Here is a 6408-nt window from a genome sequence, read left to right as displayed (position 1 = left end):
TCCGATTTTAAGTTTTTCATGGCCGGTTTTTTGAGGAAGAAGATGGTTCTTAGTTGTTGGAGGTTCGTGTTTTCTATTTTCCGGCGAGATAGCGAAGTAAAGAGAAGTTTCCTCTCATCGTTGTTCCGACGATCCACCCACAATCCCCACAGTCTCTTTTCCGGTGATCCCCCAATCTCCCACCATTGAAGACTCTTTCTCCTCCCTTCTTTAATCTATGTTGATATTCTCCTCTCAATTTCTCTGATCTTTGATGATCTGCAAGCTCCTCCCAATAGGTAGCGATTTCCGGTGGGGATTCAATTTGTTTAACGTATTTAGGTTTTAAGGCCATATTTTTTTTTTTAATTTTCAGATCCATAGGAAAATTGATGGTGTTACGGTTTTGGTTATGAGAGAGAGAGAGAGAGAGATGTGGGACCCCTTGCATATTAAATATTATTTTTTTCTTTTTCTGTTTTTTTTTTAAAAAAAATTAAGCGAAAACCTCATAAATGGTCCCTCGGGTAGTGAAATGACGAAAATGTCCTTCACTTAACGGACAAATACTGACGAAGTTAACCATAAGGACTAAAAGTTAAAAGTTTTGAAACCACAAGGACCATCTGTGAGGTTTTTAAAAATTAGGGACTAAACTTCAGATTTTCGGAAACCACAGGGACCTTTTTGAAGTTTTGTCTAAAAAAAGTTACAGATTTTATTAGAAAAGTTTTTTTTTTTTTTTTTTTTTTTTTTTTTTTTTTTTATAATTCATGTTTTCTAGAAAAATGTTAAAAAACCTACATTAAAAAAAACAATCGAAAATTAATATTTAAAAAATCTAAAATTTTGATTTATTATGTTAAATTTTAGACATTTTTATTAATATTTCAATAACATAAAAAAATAAACATTAAATGAGATTGTAAGACGACGATCATGTCCTTAATAAGTTAATTTTGATCTAACGTTGTACCTTTAGTTATCGGGTTCTCGGAAAACTATATGTTTTCAACGGATCTCACCCCTATTATATATATATATATATACTAGGTTATAACCCGTGGACACCAAGGGTGAAATAGATAAAAAAAAATTTAATTAAACTATAAGGTAAAATCATGAGATTTTATGATACAATATAAATTTGATCGATGGATGTAGTAAAAAAATTAATGTATTTTCTATTATCCATATAGGGGTTATTTAATTTTATCTTTCTTTTTAGACTTCCATGATGCCATGATAAAATTTTAATATGAAAGAGAGAAATTAGTTTATAAATTGTTATGATAATCGATACATAATAAATACTGCAAATTAAAGGAAAAATAAAATAAACAAAGTATATATAGTTTAATTAATGACTATAGATAAAAATATAATGGCATGTTTATAGAGTAAAGAAACAACAATGATTATACATAATCATTCCAAAACCACGACTCCTAAAATTCCATTGTCGCCTCCCTCCTACACCGCCATCTCCACCCCTTCATCCATCGCCGTCATGGCCTCCCTTGTCCACCGTCATCGCCGACACGAACCTTCACCGTCGCACCCCTCAATCTTCCATCTCCAGCGCCAGGCGGTGAGTCGCAAACTCCGAACAAACATCCACACCATCGACGTTTCACATCGACTCCGGGTCAGATGCTCTACCCGTCAATCTCCTCTTGTCCGTCGTCTCCTATGTTTGGTCGCCTCCCATCTGTAGCCGTCTCCCTTCTCCGGCCATCACAGGTTTGTTTAGGGTTTAGGGTTTATTTCAGGTTGCATAAAAAAACCAGATTGTGATTTGTGTCATATCATTTACAAGTTTGAAGTCGAAAAACTTGTCAACTTGAAGAAGAAAGGCTTCTGAAAGCAGGGAGCGGCAAAGCAATTATAGACATATCCGTCTCACGAAGTCAGAAATGATACCAGAGGAGATTTTTCAGGTGAGAAAGTTATTTTCATAAAGATGAACTTGTGATTTTTTAGGTTATAAGAAAACTATGCATATAAAATTTTGCTTTTTATAGCCATAATTTATTCCTTAAAGATTACTGAGTTATATAAATTATTTGTTTTGAAAATTTTGTGGATTATGAATAGTCTCGTTTAGTTTCCAGATTCTAATTTCATGTATGTGTTTAAATTGTTCCCTTGCTTCTTTTTATCAACAGATTTGGAGTTAAAATTAAGGTTAAATGATTCTTTATGCAGCGGTGTTTCAAAAGTGTCGATTCTTTTTCATTTTATGCAACAATGTTGACTTGTTTTTTCAACCAATTTATGCAACTGACATGAATTTTGCAAACATGTTTCAACTGTTTGAACATATTACTGGTCAATGGTAAATGATTGCATATTTGTTATAAAATACCAGTTTGTTGCATAAATTGGGGAAAAATGTGAAATATGCATAAAGAAGCATTCAAGCCTTAAAAAGTAGAAACAAATAAGAGTGTGTGTGTGTGTGTGTATATATATATATATATATATATATATATATATATATATAATGTTGTTTATATCTTCAAACAACATTTTATATATTAATTTAAATTAACGTTTGTAGTTACGAAAAAAAACATGGGTTAATGATTATGTTTTCAAAGTTTCAATCATGTTTTACGTTGTCAACCGTCTAGGACACGAATTATTACCTTACTTAACTCGGATCATGCTTGGTGGACTAATTTTACGTTATACACTCCACATAAAAACCTTCACATCCAAAATTATATATATGCATTGTGTTTAATATCTGCATGGTATAAAATTTTCCATAGTATATGAAGATTCAAAGTACAATGCTTTCATAGGAAAAAATTAAGAAAAGTTTGAAAATTTGGTTTGTAGTCAACGGATATTGATGGAGAGAAAGCAAAATTCTTAACCCGGCACATGTTTGGTAGACTAATTATACAGTATACACTCTTTATATAAAACATTCCCATGACAAATTTTTTAACTGTATTGTGTTTCATATCTACATGGAATAAAAGTTTACATAATATCTGAAAATTGAAAATACAATGCTTAAATAGCAAAAACCTTATAAAAGGCTTAAAAGTACAATGGTATAATCATAAGATTTAAATGGTTTAAAATGAAAGAAAGTAGGATTCATCAACATGATGAAAAAAGTTATCAAGTAAATAGAAAAAAAAAGGTTTTAAAGTATATTGCCATTAAAGGGAATGTTCCCTTCTAAAACATACTAATAAAAATGTTAAAAACTCTTATGCAATAAAAATGTTATAAAGTACAAAGCTATATTCTGCATATTAGAGTTTTATTCTTAATTTAATTTTTATATAAAAAATGCATAAAAAAGAAACGTAATACAACAGAAACGTGAATTATTTTAAATTAAAATTTTATAAAATCAAATTTTTATAAATTACAATTCTATATATTTTGCATATTCTATAAATTTGCATTGTTTTTCTTCAATTTTATTTAAAAAATGCTAAAAAAAATATAATAAAGCTGAAATGTGACTTTTGTAAAGCAGTTTGTAGAGTAGGGGCAAAATAGTCAAAATTTGTTGCCATATTTGTATTCCATTACAACACATAGGCACACATGAAAACATTGTACTTTTAAAAATGGACCATGTAATCCGGCATAAAAAAATACTATGGAAAGTACAATGCTATTTATTACATACTTTTGAAGTTTTTTCTATTTTTTATATGTTTTTTGGTAAAGGATGTAGAATTTTAGGGGAAAATCAGTGACACAGCAAAACAACATACTATCTTATGGAAAATTGTTAAAAATAAATTTGTATAAAGTACAATCCTATATGATGCATACTTTTTAAAGTTTCATTGTTTAATTAAATTTTTCTATATAAAATGCAGAAAAGACATTATACGTTCAAAAATGGACCATGTAATCTGGCATAAAAAATATTAATGGAAGTACAATGCTATTTATCGCATACTTTTGAAGTTTTTTTTATTTTTTATTTTTTGTTTTTTCTGTAAAAGATGTAGAATTTAAGGGGCAAATGATGCAATAAATGTCTTATTATAAAGTAGTTGTTTTTAGTAGGGGCAAAACAATCAAAATTGTCATCTTATTTGTATTTTTTATAACATCATACTTTTAATTAGATTTGAAGAAAAAGAAAGATAACATTGCAGATTTTTTTTATCAAAGTACAATGCTATTTTTTTGCATAAATTTAAAGTTTCTTTTTACTTATAATTTTTTTCTGCATATAAGATTTAGAATGATGTATTACAATGTTAATAATAACAGTGATGAAACAAACATGACATGGAATGGAGTCTTGGATTCCTATTCCGGTTTTCCATGATCCATTCCAATTACAATGAAAAAAAATAAGTTTCTTTTCCCTCATTAATGGAATGGGCCACTACTTTTGAAGGAACCAATTCGTTCTAGTCTGTCAATTTCCATTTTATTAGTCAAATGGTCTTTTTTTTTTCTATAAAAGTAAGATGATATAAGAAACTCAAATCCTCGAAAAAAGTACAGAAGGAGAAGAAAAATGGTAACAAAAAGAGAAGAAAAAAGGAATAAACTAAATAACATATTGCAGATCACATAAACAGAAAACAATCAACAATTATTTGTTGTAGACTAACCGGATGGATTGAAAATAATGATATACCTTCATTAGTTTTGTAGTTTACAGAGATGCAGAAAAATTCTTGAAGGACAGGTTTGAAGACGCCAATGAAGAAGAGAATAAGAGGGAATCGATAGTTCTAAGTTGGGAGATTATGATTAACTGATTTTAAGGGATTGCATATCTCTATTTAAGTTTGAAAGTTGTGTTTACATATATAAAACGTATTTTGAATTTTGAATGCAGTTTAATTTTGGATTAAAACTAATTTGCTTAATCTTATGAGGTGAGTAATTGATAATTGAAGCAATGTAAAGGCGGGAAAATCAGTCAATAATTTTCTGTGGAGGTGACACATGGCATAATGGCTGTGTAAAAGAGTGCCATGTGGCACTTTAGAGAGGCTTTTATTAGGAAGAAATATATATATATATATATATATATATATATATATATATATATATATAGATCCGGTAAGAAATTTTTTTTGGTAGGAAGGTAAGAAGTTTTTTTTCTACATATTTTTTTGACGAACAAAATAAATGAATCACTAGATGATTTATTTGTAAGATGATTCACAAGAAAAAATTCTCAAAAAAACATCTTCATGATTCATTTTTAAGCAAATTAAGAAAAAATTTATTTGTATAACAATTTTAGTGAATAACAACAAAATCATTGTATAAATGAATCATCGAGATGTTTTTTTGAGAATTTTTTCTTGTGAATCATCTAATGATTTATTTTGTTTGTTCGCGAAAAAAATATGTAGAAAAAAAACTTCTTACCTTCCTACCAAAAATTTCCTTCTTATTTGATCTTGACTATATATATATATATATATATATATATATATATATATATAACCAACAATTTTAAATAAATAAAATAAATATATAAATAAAATAAATATAGTGTGTTGATAATCGAAGAGATATCATTAAAAAAATATAAATATAAATAAAATAAAAGTTAGACTATATTAAACAAATCATCTTATTATAATTCTATACCTTATAAAAAACATGTTCTGATAATTTTTTGCGTCGGGCTATATTGGGCCAAGCCCAAATCGACCCAACTTGCAATCAGATTAGGGTTTCACTATAAAGGCTGGTTACCGCAGACAATCGACGTTTGCAAGCCTTACCAACATTCCGTCGCCTTCTGCCTTCGGTACTGTGAAAACCTGCCGGCGTCGCCATGAGAGCTAAGGTAAGCGATCGATTTCTACAAAATATCACTTCACGAATTAACAATCTGAATCAAGCTATTCATTTTCTCTGATTTTTTAATTTATTACTGTTGTTTTTCAGTGGAAGAAGAAGAGAATGAGGAGATTGAAGAGGAAGCGACGAAAGATGAGACAGAGATCCAAGTAAATCGAAAGATGTTGCAGCGAATCGTCTATCTCGCGCCTCTTGATCCCATCCTGCTAGGGTTTTGTTATCTAGGTTTTTTTTGAACCTTCGTCCTTTTTTAGTTTCTGTTGCTATTACAATATTGGTCATACGTTTCCCAATTCAGTTCTATTATCGAATCCAAACGTTTTGCATTAGAGTTATCGATTTTGCAGCATTTGATAAAATTGATTGTTTTAATAGCATGAACTATTTCTCGATTACAAACCTTGTTCCATGGTGATCTTGTTTATCCCATCGGTTAAGTAGCATTTGTTTTCTCCCTACTTTAGTCTGATCATTTAAAGAGTCATCTATTCTAATGGCAGATTGCCAATAATATGATCAGTAACATTTTGGATAATTAGATCTAAACCTCAAATTTCTTCCATTGATAAGACCAATCTTATACATGGCTTTCCAAGTTTTTATTAA

At 29.2% G+C, this 6408-nt stretch overlaps 1 long non-coding RNA gene across 1 annotated transcript; it reads left to right on the top strand.

Moving 5' to 3' along the window:
* Positions 1-1403: 1403 nt before the first annotated feature.
* Positions 1404-6161, top strand: LOC145113330 (uncharacterized). The gene is made up of 4 exons (XR_013710760.1): positions 1404-1722; positions 1799-1919; positions 5640-5788; positions 5890-6161. It is a non-coding gene; the product is annotated as an uncharacterized LOC145113330 (long non-coding RNA).
* Positions 6162-6408: the final 247 nt, after the last annotated feature.

The sequence above is a fragment of the Lactuca virosa genome, chromosome 5 (genome assembly GCF_052849685.1).
Source record: "Lactuca virosa cultivar CGN04683 chromosome 5, Lactuca_virosa_CGN04683_v6, whole genome shotgun sequence".
NCBI classification, from domain to species: domain Eukaryota; kingdom Viridiplantae; phylum Streptophyta; class Magnoliopsida; order Asterales; family Asteraceae; genus Lactuca; species Lactuca virosa.
This window is presented reverse-complemented; position numbering and strand designations above follow the sequence as displayed.